General features: G+C 41.1%; 1 long non-coding RNA gene across 1 annotated transcript; it reads left to right on the top strand.

Annotated features, from left to right (window-relative positions):
* The first annotated feature begins 9564 nt into the window (after window positions 1-9564).
* On the top strand, window positions 9565-12183 carry LOC125543856 (uncharacterized). The gene is made up of 2 exons (XR_007298910.2): window positions 9565-10381; window positions 11258-12183. It is a non-coding gene; the product is annotated as an uncharacterized LOC125543856 (long non-coding RNA).
* The last annotated feature ends 5140 nt before the right edge of the window (window positions 12184-17323 follow it).

Here is a 17323-nt window from a genome sequence, read left to right as displayed (position 1 = left end):
AACTTTTTTTAAAATAAATTCCGCGTAGAAAAACCCCAAAAATAAATACTAAACGGACGCCAAAAATCCTGAAATAAATTTTCCCCGTCCTCTAAAATCTACCGGACAAGTTGAACATCTATTTGGGCCTAAAATGCAATTTTGAAAAACGCGAATTTTTCCTATGCAAATAAAATAGCAATAAAATCCAAAATAAAATATTTATTTATTTTTAATATTTTCCTCCAATATTCCATTGTTTTTGGGGAAGTAATATTATCCCCTCTCATATATTTTTTATATGAAATATCTTCGGAGAGAAAATAATAAAACAAATTGATCCTCGTTTTGATATTTGATAGAATTCAAATATGAAAACAGTGAAATCCCCAACTCTCTCGGAGGGTCCTTGAGTTGTTTAGAATTTCGAGGATCGTGAAACGAATATGCAATAAAATATGATATGCATGAATGATCTATGTATAACATTCCAAATTGAAAATTTGGGATGTTACATAAAAGTGTTGGGTTGTCTCCCAACAAGAGCTTTTCTTTAATGCCTTTAAACTAGGCATGGAGATTTCAATGATGCTCACATAAAAGATAAGAATTGAGACATGAAGAGAGCATCATGAAGCATATGACTAGCGCATTTAGGTCTAACCCACTTCCTATGCATAGGGATTTTGTGAGCAAACAACTTATGGGAACAAGAATCAACTAGCATAGGAAGGCAAAACAAGTGCAACTTCAAAACAATCAACACATAGAGAAGAAACTTGATATTATTGAGATATGTAAGAGCATAAGTTCCTTCCTCACAATAATTTTCAGAAACATCATGAATGGATTCAACAATATAACTATCACATACAACACTCTTTTCATGATGCACAAACATAGAAGATTTATTACTCTTTATGGCATACATGTCATCATAATAATCATCATAGATAGCAACTTTATTGTCATAGTCAATTGAAACCTCTTCCAAAATAGTGGATGTATCACTAAATAAAGTCATGAGCTCTCCAAATCCACTTTAATTAATATTGTAATAAGATTCAACACCCTCCAAAATAGTGGGATCACTACTACCTAGAGTTGACACTCTTCCAAACCCACTTTCATCAATGTAATTATCATAAATAGGAGGCATGCTATCATCATAATAAATTTTCTTATCGAAAGTAGAAGGAATCAAAGGATCATATTCATTAAGAAAAGCATCCCCAAGCTTAGGACAATCATTATTTCTAGCAAATAAATCTTCAAACATATCATACTCATTAAACATAGCATCCCCAAGCTTGTGGTTTTGCATATCATCACAATCATTCTTATCAATAGCATGAATGACACCAATAGTATAGCAAACATTATTATCATATTCTTCCAAGCAAGTGCTAAAAATATTTTCAACATCATTAGGGATATCGTTGTCTTCCCAATTATAATAATTACAACGAGTAGTAGGTATCACAAAATCATACTCAATATCATCATCCTCCATCAACATATTTGATTCACTTTCATGAGGCACAATGGTGATAGGAGCAACATTATTTGGGAGAGATACCTTTTTACCTTTATTCTTCTTTTCTTCTTCTTCACCACATCATGTGTGGGTTTAATTAATTCTTTCAAGCTTCTTGTTGAAGAGATTAATTGGATAGGAAGCTCCTCCTCCTTACCTGATTGATCATAATAAAAACTAGGAGGGTATTGGGAAATATTTTCCCTTTCATTAGTACTCTCTTCATATTCTATTTGTTTTCTTATCTTTAGATAGTTGGCAATATAAGGATTCTCAATGCAATTTACCGCACAAAACATATAAATTTCCTCTAGATCAAAATCAAGAAATCTCTCGGGATTTGGAAAACCCTTAGTTATACGTTTCATTTCTTCATACCCCAAAAGAAGACTAAGCTCTTTATGATCCTCAAGGGAATCAAGTTATCACAATTTTTGGACACGATTTGATCATGAAACAATTTGCATTGGAGATTTGAATGACCACGTTCATTGCAAAGTTCACAAGGATGACGGAAAAAATTACATCTTTCAGCACAATCATCTAGCCTCTCTTGCAACTTTTTCATTTCTAAATATTTATGCTTCTTACAAAATCTCTCTGCCCTTTTTGGTGTGCAAATGCACTCCCAATTCACTCCGCAAAAATTGGCATGCTTATAAGAAACATTTTTCTCATGACTAGTGCAATGATCATTAGCATTTTGGATATTTAGAGAGTTCATACTAACAACACTGAAATCATGCTCATCATTCAAATATTTTGTGCCAAACATTGTATTGACTTCTTCTAACTGGAAGTGTTCCGGATAAGATTTTATTGACTTCATGGTATTATGAGTTATGTGATTTGGTGACCGAATGTTGTTCGGAGTCCCGGATAAGATCACAGACATGATGAGGAGTCTCGAAATGGTTGATAGGTAAAGATTGATATATAGGACGATGGTATTCGGACACCGGGAGTGTTTCGGAGGGTATCGAGTACTTATTGGGTCACCCGAAGGTGTTTTGGGTACCTCCGGCAATCCTATGGGCCATATGAGCCTTGTGAAGGAACACACCAGCTCACAAGGGGCTGGTGCGCCCTATAAGGCTATAGGAGGAGGAGAAGGAAAGGGGGAAGGGAAAGGAAAGTGTGGATTAGGATTCCCACTTCCTTCCCTCACCCCCTCTTTCCTTCCACTTCATGCATACATGGAAAGGGGGTTAGGGCAAGGCAGGGCCCCTAGAGGGTGATGTGTACTACACAACTTTATTCTTGTAGACACGTGTTGGGCCTCCAAGCGCAGAGTTTTGAAGGACAGTAGCAATTTTCCCTCAAGTGGATGACCTAAGGTTTATCAATCCGTGGGAGGCATAGGATGAAGACGTTCTCTCTCAAACAACCCTGCAACCAAATAATAAAAAGTCTCTTGTATCCCCAACACACCATATACAATGGGAATTTGTATATGTGCACTAGTTCCGCGAAGAGATGGTGATACAAGTGTAATATTGATGGTAGAAATGTATTTTTATAATCTGAATAAATAAAAACAGCAAGGTAGCAAATAGTAAATGGGCACAAAAATGGTATTGCAATGCTTGAAAATGAGGCCTAGGGTCCCTACTTCTGCTAGTGCAATCTCTCAACAGTGCTAATATAACTGGATCATATAACCACCCCTCAAAGTGTGATGAAAAATCACTCCAAAGTTCCTATCTAATGGAGAACATAAGAAGAAATCGTTTGTAGGGTACGAAACCACCTCGAAGCTATTCTTTCCGATTGATCTATCCAAGAGTTCGTACTAAAATAACACCAAATAATTTCAGATTCATAATACTCAATCCAACACAAAGAACTTCAAAGAGTGCCCCAAGATTTCTACCGAAGAAACAAAGACAAGAACGTGCATCAACCCCTATGCGTAGATTACCCCAATGTCACCTCGGGAATCCGCGAGTTGAGTGCCAAAACATATATCAAGTGAATCAAAATAATACCCCATTGTCACCATGAGTATTCATTTGCAAGACATATATCAAGTGCTCTCAAATCCATAAAAGTATTCAATCTGATAAAACGAAATCTCAAAGGGAAAACTCAATTCATCACAAGATAGAGAGGGGAAAACACCATATGATCCGGCTATGTGTTTAACCTCTCTCTCTCTCTCTCGTGTTCTTGAGATGTCACGATCTTGATGTATCGAGGGTGGACACTCCCTCCTCATCGTGGTGTCCGCCGGGATGTTGAAGATGGCCACCGGAGATGATTCCCCCCTCCAGCAGAGTGCCAGAACGGGGTCTAGATTGATTTTCGGTGGCTACAGAGGCCTGCAGTGGCGGAACTTCTGATCTAGGTTAACCCCGAGGGTTTTGGGAATATTTGTGAATTTATAGGGTAAAGAGGGGGTGCGGGAGGCCACCGAGGTGGGCACAACCCACCTGGGAGTGCCCTGGTGGGTTGTGCCCCCCTCGGGGCACCCCCAGGTGCTGCTCTCGCCCATCCTGGGTGTTTTGGTCCATAAAAATTCTCCAAAAAGTTTCGCGGTGTTTGGATTCTGTTTGATATTGATCTTTTGCGATGTAAAAAACAAGCGAAAAAGAGCAACTGGCACTAGGCACTGGGTCAATAGGTTAGTCCCAAAAAATGATATAAAGTTTCTATAAAATGATTGTAAAACATCCAAGAATGGTAATAAAACAGCATGCATACTTCATAAAATATAGATACGGTTGAGACGTATCAGGGGGCGGCCAACCCTAGGGCACCCCTTGCTGGCTCTCCTCCCCTCCCACCTATATATATATATGTGGGGAGGGGGCACCTCACAAGTACACAACATCAATTGTTAGCCGTGTGCGGCGCCCCCTTCCACAGTTTACAACCCCGATCATATTCTCGTAGTGCTTAGGCGAAGCCCTACGCAGATCACTTCACCATCACCGTAACCATGCCGTCGTGTTGATGAAACTCATCTACTTCCTCAACACCTTACTGGATCAAGAAGGCGAGGAACGTCATCATGCTGAACGTGTGCAGAACTCAAAGGTGTCGTATGTTCGGTGCTTGATCGGTCAGAGCTAGAAGAATTTCAACTACATTAATCGCGTTGTCAAACGCTTCAGCTTTCAGTCTACGAGGGTACATAGACACACTCTCCCCCCTCTTGTTGCTATGTATCACCTAGATAGATCATGCGTGAGCGTAGGATTTTTTAAATTGCATGCTACGTTTCCCAGTATTGGCATCTGAGCCAGGTCTATGCGTGGATGATATGCACGAGTATAACACAAAGAGTTGTGGGCGGTGATCGTCATATTGCTTACCACCAGTGTTTTATTTTGATTTGGTGGTATTGTTGGGTGAAGCGGTCTGGACCAACCTTACATGACCACGTTCATGAGACCGGTTCCACTGACAGACATGCAACTAGTTTTGAATAAAGGTGGCTGGCGGGTATCTATTTCTCCTACTTTAGTTGAATCGAATTTGACTACGGCTGGTCCTTGTTGAAGGTTAAACATCAAACTTGATAAATCACCATTGTGGTTTTGATGCGTAGGTCCGTAGCAGCCACGTAAAACTTGCAACAACAAAGTAGAGGGCGTCTAACTTGTTTTTGCAGGGCATGTTGTGATGTGATATGGTCAATACATGATGTGATATACGTTGTTGTATGAGATGATCATGTTTTGTAAAAGTTATTGGCAACTGGCAGGAGCCTTATGGTTGTCTCTTTATTGTATGAAATGCAAATGCCATGTAATTGCTTTACTTTATCACTATGCGTTAGCGATGGTTGTAGAATCAATAGTTGGCGAGATGACCACGACGCTACGATGGAGATCAAGGTGTCGAGCCGGTGACAATGGAGATCATGATGGTGCTTTGGAGATGGAGATCAAAAGCACAAGATGATGATGGCCATATCATGTTACATATTTTGATTGCATGTGATGTTTATCTTTCATGCATCTTATTTTTCTTAGTACGACGGTAGCATTATAAGATGGTCCCTTAACTAAATTTCAAGGTATACATGTTCTCCCTGAGTATGCACTGTTGTGACAGTTTGTCGTGTGTGAGACACCACGTGATGATCGGGTGTGATAGACTCTACGTTCACATACAACGGGTGCAAGATAGTTTTGCACACGCGGAATACTCGGGTTAAACTTGATGAGCCTGACATTTACAGAGATGGCCTCGGAACACTGGAGACAGAAAGGTCGAACGTGAATCATATAGTAGATATGATCAACATAGAGATGTACACCATTGATGACTACTCCATATCACGTGATGATCGGACATGGTTTAGTTGATTTGGATGACATATCATTTAGACGACTTGAGGGATGTCTATCTAAGTGGGAGTTCTTAAGTAATTTGATTAATTGAACTTAATTTATCATGAACTTAGTCCTGGTAGTTTTTGCATATCTATGTTGTAGATCAATAGCTCGTGTATAGCTCCCCTGTTTTATTTTTGATATGTTCCTAGAGAAAAATAAGTTGAAAAATGATAGTAGCAATGATGCAGACTGGGTCCATGATCTGAGGATTATCCTCGTTGCTACATATAAGAATTATGTCCTTGATGCACCGCTAGGTGACTGACCTATTGCAGGAGAAGATGCAGACGTTATGAACGTTTGACAAGCTTGGTATGATGACTACTTGATAGTTTAGTGCACCATGCTTTATGGCTTAGAACCGGGACTTCAAAAATGTTTTGAACGCCATGGAGCATATGAGATGTTCCAAGAGCTAAAAATGATATTTCAGACTCATGCCCGTGTTAAAAGGTATGAGACCTCTGACAAGTACTTTGCCTATAAGATGGAGGAGCATAGCTCAGCTAGTGAGCATGTGCTCAGAATGTCTGGGTACTATAATCGCTTGAATCAAGTGAGAGTTAATCTTCCAGATAAGATAGTGATTGACAGAGTTCTCTAGTCAATATCACCAAGTTACTAGAACATCATGATGAACTATAATATGCAAGGGATGACGAAAATGATTCCCAAGCTCTTCGCAATGCTGAAATCGGCGAAGGTAGAAATCAAGAAATAACATCAAGTGTTGATGGTTAACAAGACCACTAGTTTCATGAAAAGGGCAAGAGAAAGAAAGGGAACTTCAAGAAGAATGGCAAGCAAGTTGCCACTCCCGTGAAGAAGCCCAAAGCTAGACCCAAACCTGAAACTGAGTGCTTCTACTGCAATGGAAATGGTCACTAGAAGCAGAACTGCCCCAAAAACTTGGTGGATAAGAAGGATGGCAAAGTGAACAAAAGGTATATTTGATATACATGTTATTGATGTGTGCTTTACTAGTGTTCATAGTAGCCCCTGGGTATTTGATACTGGTTTACTTGCCAATATTTGTAACTCGAGACAGGAGTTGCAAAATGAATAGATACTAGTTAAGGGCGAGGTAACGATGCGTGTTGGAAGTGATTCTGAGGTTGATAAGATCACCATCACACACTGATAACCCACAAGTATAGGGGATCGTAACAGTTTTCGAGGGTAGAGTATTCAACCCAAATTTATTGATTCGACACAAGTGGAGCCAAATAATATTCTCAAGTATTAGCAGCTGAGTTGTCAATTCAACCACACCTGGAAACTTAACATCTGCAGCAAGATATTTAGTAGCAAAGTAATATGATAGTAGTGGTAACGATAGCAAAAGTACCAGTAGTAGTTTTGTAGCAGTTCTAACAGTAGCAACGGAAAAGTAACGAAGCAAAGATCAATATGTAAAAAGCTCATAGGCAATGGATCAATGATGGATAATTATGTCAGGTGGCATTCATCATGCGATGGTTATAACATAGGGTGACATAGAACTAGCTCCAATTCATCAATATAATGTAGGCATGTATTCCGAATATAGTCATACGTGCTTATGAAAAAGAACTTACATGACATCTTTTGTCCTACCCTCCCGTGGCAGCGGGGTCCTATTGGAAACTAAGGGATATTAAGGCCTCCGTTTAATAGAGTACCATACCAAAGCATTAGCACTTAGTGAATGCATGAACTCCTCAAACTACGGTCATCACCGGGAGTGGTCCCGACTATTGTCACTCCGGGGTTGCCAGATCATAACACGTAGTAGGTGACTATAACTTGCAAGATAGGATCAAGAACACAAATATATTCATGAAAACATGAAGGGTTCGGATATGAAATCATGGCACTCGGGGGCCCTAGTGACAAGCATTAGGCATAGCAAAGTCATAGCAACATCAATCTTAGAACATAGTGGATACTAGGGATCAAGTCCTAACAAAACTAACTTGACTACATGGTAAATCTCATCCAACCCATCACCGTCCAGGAAGCCTACGATGGGATTACTCATGCACGACAGCGAGAATCATGAAATTGGTGATGGAGGATGGTTGATGATGACGATGGCGACAGATTCCCCTTTTCGAAGCCCCGAACGGACTCCAGATCTGCCCTCCAGAGGAAGAACAGGGTTTGGCAGCGGCTCCGTATCGTAAAACGTGATGAATCCTTCTCTCTCATTTTTCTCCCCGAAAGAGAATATATGGAGTTGGAGTTGAGGTCGGTGGAGGTCCAGGGGGCCCACGAGGTCGGAGAGCGCGCCCCCACCCTTGTGGCTAGGGTGTGGGCCCCCTGCTGCTGATTCTTTCACCAATATTTTTTATTAATTCCAAAACTTATCTCCATGAAGTTTCAGGTCATTCCGAGAACTTTTTATTCTGCACAAAAATAACACCATGGCAATTCTGCTGAAAACAACATCAATTTGGGTTAGTTCCATTCAAGGCATGCAAATTAGAGTCCAAAACAAGGGCAAAAGAGTTTGGAAAAGTAGATATGATGGAGACGTATCAACTCCCCAAGCTTAACCCATTGCTTGCCCTCAAGCAATTCAGTTGACAAACTGAAAGTGATAAAGAAAAACTTTTACAAAATCTATTTGATCTTATTGTTGCAAATATGTAAAGCCAGCATTCAAGTTTTTATCTAAGATTATGAACTAACCATATTCACAATAACATTTAGGTCTCACATTTACTCATATCAATCGCATAATCAACTAGCGAGCAATAATAATAAATCTCGGATGACAACACTTTCTCAAAACAATCAAGATATGATATAACAAGATGGTATCTTGCTAGCCCTTTCTGAGACTGCAAAACATAAATGTAGAGCACCCCCGAAGATTAAGGACTGACTAGACATTGTAATTCATGGTAAAAGAGATCCAGTCATACTCAATATAAATTAATAACAATGCATACAAATGACACTGGTCGTCTCTAACTGGTGCCTTTTATAAGAGGATGATGACTCAGCAATAAAAGTAAATAGATGGGCCCTTCGCAGAGGGAAGCAGGGATTTGTAGAGGTGCCAGAGCTCGAGTTTTAAAATAGAGAGGAATAATATTTTGAGTGGTATGCTTTCATTCTCAACATAACAACTAAGAGATCTCGGTATCTTCCATGCTACATACATTATAGGTGGTTCCCAAACAGAATGGTCGTGTTTATACTCCCCCACCACCAACAAGCACACTCCACGGTTGGTCCGAAACAACGGGTACCGTCCAACTAACAACAATCCTAGGGGAGTTCTGTTTGCATTTATTTTGATTTGATTTGCTTTCACAAGGGACTGGGCCTCCCGGTTACTGACCATTTTCTCATGAATGATGAGCGGAGTCCACTCATCGTGAGAATAACCCACCTAGCATGGAAGATATTGACAACCCTAGTTGATACATGAGCTATTCGAGCATACAAAATGGATTATTATTTGAAGGTTGAGAGTTTGGCACATGCAAATTTACTTGGAACGGTGATAAGCACATTTCATATACATCTTTTGTCACTCAAATATGCGGTTTATTGAGATATATTCATTCACTTCTTGCTATGAATTGTTGCGTATTTGCATGAAAATCATATAAATGGGTCATTTACTACTCAGCAGCTTGTTTTGCAGAAAATTGCGAGAAGGCACTATAAACTTCAAGATCTGGACTAAGTGGCTAAGAGAACGAAGAAGAGGAGGAAGAATGGATTTGTGCGAGGAGAAACAAAGTAACCAGGGGGCCAACTTGAGAAGAGAGGGATGTTCTTGCGAAGAAAGAAGGAAGCAGGAGGGCCATTGTGCAAATGGAAGATCAGATCGAGGGGTCAAAATCCCTAGTCCATTTCCAATTCCCCTCTAGCCTGGCATCTCCATCTCTCTCCCCCTCACCACTTCTTCTCCCACCTCCGGCCGCCGCCGCGGCCAGGCCATCGTGGCAGCGCCTCCGCGACCTCGCTGCTCCACCATCACCCGCGCCATCCACCACCCACACCATCATCCATCCATCACAGCGCCAGCCACCAGTGCCCACCTCGCGCGACCTCTCTCTCCAGCCGGCGCGTCCGACCAGACACACCGCCACTGCTTCTTCTTCCCTTCTTCCCCGCTTCTCTGAATCCCTGTCTGCTGCTCCTTCTTCCCCGCGCCCCTGCTGCTGCTCGTCTACAACTCTCCCTGCTGCTATCCTTCTCCAAGCTCGCCTCCTCTCTGAATCCCTACTGCTGCTGCTCTTCTACTTTCCCCTACCACGCTGCTGTTCTGCTCCTTCTCCATCTCCAAACTCCAAGTCGTTGCTGCTACTCCATCTTCCTTTGCCCCGCTGCTCCTCCTCCCTCCTCTCAATGCCCCTGCTGCTGCTTCTTTTCTGTCAACCTCCTACTGTTGCCTTCTCTCTCTCTCTCTCTCTCTGAAATTTCTGTAGTATTGAGAGATGTTTAAGACTTGTAAGGTTCAGATTGAAGAGTACATGCAAACTGCTGTTTGCTCTATTTAGTACTTGTATAATATAGTGTATGTGTTCTGGGATCTGACTAGTTGATGCATCTATATAAAATAAGTTCGTGAATGTTATATTTGTCACCTGTGTGGTACATGTATGCTTGTCACTTGCACTGAATTTACGTAATTCCACTTCATGTATGTGTTGTCACAGTGTCTTCCCTTTTCTGCAGAAATATATTCATTTTTGTAGTCCATGTATTAGCTCAAGTTCTTGTTTCTTCCCTCTGTTCATGTTAGATAGTTATATATATGTTCTTATCTTTTTAATTTCCTAGCCGTATGTTTTCTTGTGTTAGCATTAAATTCTTCGAGTAATATGGAAATTGCCAAAAAGATAGTATAGAAAATCTGAATCTCCCTTTGCTCATTTTGCATTTTCTTTGGCGATGATCTTCGGGAACTACCTTGTTTAGTTTAGGTTTTATTTTCTACATCCGTCTCTTAAAATTGTGTTACCTAGATTTAGCCTCGTCGTCGCCAAGTCCCTGTGGGGAACACGACACTCGCAGTTTGGGCGTAAAACCCCACTGTACTCACAAATGACCATTTTGGCGCCGTTGCCGGGGAACGAACCCGGGTCACCCGCGTGACAGGCGGGAATACTTACCACTATACTACAACATGCTTTGTTTGGAGATCTATTTCACTTGGCATTCTCTAGTCAGCTCACTGTTCACAATCTTGCTCTTGTCATATTCCTTTACTTGAGGACAAGCAAAGATTTAAGTGTGGGGGTACTTGATAAGCACATTTCATATACATCTTTTGTCACTCAAATATGCGGTTTATTGAGATATATTCATTCACTTCTTGCTATGAATTGTTGCGTATTTGCATGAAAATCATATAAAGGGGTCATTTACTACTCAGCAGTTTGTTTTGCAGAAAATTGCGAGAAGGCACTATAAACTTCAAGATCTGGACTAAGTGACTAAGAGAACGAAGAAGAGGAGGAAGAATGGATTTGTGCGAGAAGAAACAAAGTAACCAGGGGGCCAACTTGAGAAGAGAGCGATGTTCTTGCGAAGGAAGAAGGAAGCAGGAGGGCCATTGTGCAAGTGGAAGATCAGATCGAGGGGTCAAAATCCCTAGTCCATTTCCAATTCCCATCGAGCCTGGCATCTCCATCTCTCTCCCCCTCACCACTTCTTCTCCCACCTCCGGCCGCCGCCGCGGCCAGGCTATCGTGGCGGCGCCTCCGCGACCTCGCTGCTCCACCATCACCCGCGCCATCCACCACCCACACCATCATCCATCCATCACAGCGCCAGCCACCAGTGCCCACCTCGCGCGACCTCTCCCTCCAGCGGGCGCGCCCAGCCAGACACACTGCTGCTGCTTCTTCTTCCCTTCTTCCCCGCTTCTCTGAATCCCTGTCTGCTGCTCCTTCTTCCCCGCGCCCCTGCTGCTGCTCGTCTACAACTCTCCCTGCTACTATCCTTCTCCAAGCTCGCCTCCTCTCTGAATCCCTACTACTACTGCTCTACTACTTTCCCCTACCACGCTGCTGTTCTGCTCCTTCTCCATCTCCAAACTCCAAGTCGTTGCTGCTACTCCATCTTCCTTTGCCCCGCTACTCCTCCTCCCTCCTCTCAACGCCCCCTGCTGCTGCTTCTTTTCTCTCAACCTCCTGCTGTTGCCTTCTCTCTCTCTGAAATTTCTATAGTATTGAGAGATGTTTAAGACTTGTAAGGTTCAGATTTGAAGAGTACATGCAAACTGCTATTTGCTCTGTTTAGTACTTGTATAATATAGTGTATGTGTTTTGGGATCTGACTAGTTGATGCATCTATATAAAATAAGTTCGTGAATGTTATATTTGTCACCTGTGTGGTACATGTATGCTTGTCACTTGCACTGAATTTACATAATTCCAGTTCATGTATGTGTTGTCACAGTGTCTTCCCTTTTCTGCAGAAATATATTCAGTTTTGTAGTCCATGTATTAGCTCAAGTTCTTGTTTCTTCCCTCTATTCATGTTAGATAGTTATATATATGTTCTTGTCTTTTTAATTTCCTAGCCGTATGTTTTCTTGTGTTAGCATTAATTTCTTCGAGTAATATGGAAATTGCCAAAAAGACAATATAGAAAATCTAAATCTCCCTTTGCTCATTTTGCATTTTCTTTGGCAATGATCTCCGGGAACTACCTTGTTTAGTTTAGGTTCTATTTTCTGCATCCGTCTCTTAAAATTGTGTTAGCTAGATTTAGCCGAGCATAGTCGTCATCGCCTAGTCCCTGTGGGGAACACGACACTCGCAGTTTGGGCGTAAAACCCCACTGTACTCACAAATGATCAAACGGCAGGTAAATACCGTACATAGGAAGGTATGGTGGACTCATATGGAATAACTTTGGGGTTTATGGAAGTGGATGCACAAGCAGTATTCCCGCTTAGTACAAGTGAAGGCTAGAAAGAGACTGGGAAGCAACCAACTAGAGAGCGACAACAGTCATAAACATGCATTAAGATTAACCAACATTGAGTGCAAGCATGAGTAGGATATAAATCACCATGAACATAAATATCGTGGAGGCTATGTTGATTTTGTTTCAACTACATGCGTGAACATGTGCCAAGTCAAGCCACTTGAATCATTCAAAGGAGGATACCATCCTATCATACTTCATCACAACCATTTTAATTTCCATGTTGGCACACAAGGTAAGCCATTATAAACTCCTAGATAATTAAGCATGGCATGACTAACTATAATCTCTAATTTTCATTGCAAACATGTTTCATTCATAATAGGATGAATCAAGAACGATGAACTAATCATATTTAAAAAAACAAGATAGGTCGAGTCCATACCAGCTTTTCCTCATCTCAATCATTTCATCATATATCGTCATTATTGCCTTTCACTTGCACGACCGAACGGTGTGAATAAATAATAGTGCACGTGCATTGGACTAAGCTGGAATCTGCAAACATTTATTCAAAGGAGAAGACAAGGTAATATGGGCTCTCTATTAGATCAACAATAATGCATAAGAGAGCCACTCAACATTTTCATCGTGGTCTTCTCCTCTCGACTCCCAAAGAAAATAAAAGAAATTCAAAGAAACACACCAAAATATTTTTAGAGTTTTTGTTTTCTGAAGAAGGATAAAACAAGAACGAGAAAAAATATTTACACATGAAAGCTCCCAACAAACAAAAGAAGAACTAGAAATCTTTTTGGGTTTTCTATTAATACTACTACTAAACATGCATAGAAAGTAAACTAAGTACAACTATTTTTTTTGTTTTTCTTAAGGTTTATCAAACACACAAGAAGAAAGCGGAAAAAGAAAATAAACTAGCACGGATATTACAATGAAAAAGTATGAGCACCGACAACTAGAATGAGTGTGTGAACATGAATATAATGTCGGTGAGAAATACGTACTCCCCCAAGCTTAGGCTTTTGGCCTAAGTTGGTCTATGGCCACTGGCCTGGTGGATATCCAAAGTTGTAGTTGGGGTTGTACTAAGATGCATCAGCTACTGCTTGAAGGGTTGCAGCATGGAGGCGAGCAGCCTCCGCTATTCTCTCATACTCGTTTGCCTGCTCTCTACTTATAAAGTATGGTCCACTCACCTAAAAGTTAAAGAAAGCAGGAGCAGGAAGAGTAACAAGGACGGCAGACCGTCTATCAAAGATTAGTCGGTACTGGAGGATCTGTTCGTTCCTCTTAAGAAACTAATAGCATACCATAGCCTCATAATCTAGAAAAGTAGGTGGCAGCTCAATATCGTACCCTCTCATAGGTACACCCAAATATTTAGCTAAACGAGTTGCATAAATCCCACCAAATAAATCTCCATCTTTAGAATTAAGGTGTAAGCTCCTAGCAATAATGGCCCCCAAGTTATATCGCTTATCACCTAACACCGCACACTTGAGGAGACTGAGATCTGGAACGAAAATGTGGCAATGCTCATGTTTACCATTAATACACCTACCGATAAGGAGAGCAAAATAATGTATGGCAGGAAAGTGAATGCTCCCTATGGTTGCTTGTGTGATATTTCTACTTTCTCCAACGGTGATGCTAGCAAGGAATCATTATGTTCAGATTTATGAGGCTCACTAAGACTACCCCCTTGTGGGATGTTGCATGCATCAAAAAAGTCTTCTAGGTCCATGGTATAAGATTCATCATAAAGAGCAAACAAGACAGTATGAGTATTACATTTGGATGAAAACTCAAACCTCCGCACGAAGGAATCAGTGAGATAATAATACTGTAAGCACTGGTCCGATAAGAAGTCCTCGAGGACGGCATTTTGTACGTACGCATAGAATTCATCCCTAAAACCCGCACGATCCATAAATTCATCCGACGGCCATTCACACGGCTTCACTCGAGCTTCCCTTGGCGGTTCAAGGTCCTGCTCACGAATCGCAGGCCTTGGTCCTTGCTTCCTCGAAGAACCACCTTGATACATTTTCCTGGAGATTTTTCTTCCTCTAAAAAATTTCTGAAATTTTTAGTGACTCAAAATAAAAGTGAACCAAACTCAACAAGATTGATAGCAACTACTCCTACAAGTTCCTAGGGGCTATATCATGCATCAAAACTACTTTGGACCATATAAATTTGACATGCAAGCTCAAGAGCAGGGTCACCAAAGCAGAAAAAAATTGCAACAAATAAAGCATTAGAATAAAAACTAATTGGACCATTGGAGGAGTCACATACCGAAGAACAATCCCCCAAAGCAGTTTTGTGAATGGAGCTTTGAGCAAGGAGATCGGATATGGCAGCAAGATGAGTAAGAACACGAGTTTGAGCTATGGAGTGGATTTTTTGTAGAGGAAGGAGTGGATGGGTGCTGGAATAAGTGGAGGGGGGCCACGTGGGGCCCACAAGGTCAGGGGGCACACCCTCCACCCTCGTGGCCAGCTGGTGAGGCCCCCTGGTGTGTTCTTTGCACGAGAAATTCTAAAATAATATATAAAAAATCATACTAAAATTTCAAGGCATTTGGAGAACTTTTATTTTCGGGACATTTTTTATTGCATGGATAAATCGGAAAACAGACAGAAAATACTATTTTTACTTTACTTAATCTAAATAAAAGAAAGTAAAAGATGGGTACAAAGAGTTGCGCCTTCTAAATTCATCCGTCTCATGCCCATCAAAAGGAATCCATTAACAAGGTTGATCAAGTCTTATTAACAAACTTCTTCTGAATGACATGAAACCGGAGAACTTTCGAATAACACTAGGTTACCTCAACGGGGATATGCATTTACCCAACAATAAGAATATCATATTTCTTTTTGGCAGTAGGAAGAGGGAATTCAAAACCTCCGATAGTAATAGTTGAATTTTTTCCGATAGAATTGATACTATGAACTTGAGGTTGTTTCTTCGGAAAGTGCATCGTATGCTCATTACCATTAACATGAAAAGTGACATTGCCTTTGTTGCAATCAATAACAGCCCCTGCAGTATTCAAAAATGGTCTACCAAGGATGATCGACATACTGTCATCCCTGGGAATATCAAGAATAACAAAGTCCGCTAAGATAGTAATGTTTGCAACCACAACAGGCACATCCTCACAAATACCAATGGGTATAGCAGTTGATTTACTAGCCATTTGCAAAGTGATTTCAGTAGGTGTCAACTTATTCAATTCAAGTCTACGATACAAAGAGAAAGGCATAACACTAACATCGGCTCCAAGATCACATAAAGCAGTTTTAACATACTTTCTTTTAATGGAGCATGGTATAGTTGGTACTCAAGGATCTCCAAGTTTCTTTGGTATTCCACCCTTAAAATTATAATTAGCAAGCATGGTGGAAATCTCAGCTTCTAGTATTGTCATGGAAGTGTCACGGCAGATGTCCTCATGGAAGGACTTAGTGGTGGAGCCATTGCAACGAGGTTAGCTTAAAGGGGTTAAACGGGACAAAGGACACCGAGAGTTTATACTGGTTCGGCCCTGTGGTGAAGGTAAAGGCCTGCTCCAGTTTGAGGTGGTATTGCTAGGGTTTCGAAAACCAGGGAGCAAACACGCTTTGGCCTCCTTTGATTTACAGGGTTTGCATAGGAATTTTATAGGATTGACACCCTCTGGAATTTTTCCTTTCCATGTTGTTTGATTCTTAGGATTGCATTCCTCAGGAACCAATTCTATAGGAACTTCTTAGTTCATTTTTAAAGGAAAACAAGCATGAGGTTGGACTTCTTGGAAAAAATCCTCTGTTTTGCTACCCAACGTATGATTTCAGTGGATGGTACATCCTATTCCTGTATGTTTCCTATTCCTGCGCTTCCTAAACCCTATGAATCAAAGGAGCCCTTTGCCTGGCTTTCGATTTGATGTTTTCTTGCCCTAAGCCATTGTCGGGTTGTCCCCTTATATACATGGGTTGATGCCCTGCGGCCTATAGAGTCCTGGCCGGCTCATATAACGTGTCCGGCTCGGTGACTTATCTTACATGCCTTACATTACAAGTCTACACATACATGGCGGTTTACACTTTATGGGCCGTAAGCCGCCTCCAGGTTTAGGCCTTTTACTAAAGCCTATCTATGAACCTCCATCGTTAACATCCTCTTGGGCTTTATCCAGATGAACCGTCATAGGGATGACCCGGCCCCTCCTGGGCGGGTCATATCTGATAGCCATATCCCCAACATTAGGCCCCAGGTTGATATGAACTTGTTCATATCAATCTTCAACACTTAGAAAAATCCTTCTTCATCTGCTGTGAAACAGTGTAACCCTCCATGACGTCATCTCTAGAAATTTCGGACAGACTCCATGATGTCATTTTCCATTAACTTCGCACGTGACATAACATATCTTTAATGGATCTTTATCTTTAATGATCTCCCGAAAATCGAGGCGTTCGATTAGCTAGATAATCATCATTTGGCCCCCTCGTTTTTCGCGCCCACCTGTTACCCTTCTCCTTATAAATAGGGTCAAACCGACCTC

The sequence above is a fragment of the Triticum urartu genome, chromosome 3A (genome assembly GCF_056163025.1).
Source record: "Triticum urartu cultivar PI428250 chromosome 3A, HENAU_Tu73, whole genome shotgun sequence".
NCBI lineage: Eukaryota > Viridiplantae > Streptophyta > Magnoliopsida > Poales > Poaceae > Triticum > Triticum urartu.
Note: the sequence above shows the minus strand (reverse complement) of the source record. Positions and strands in the feature narration are given on the sequence as shown.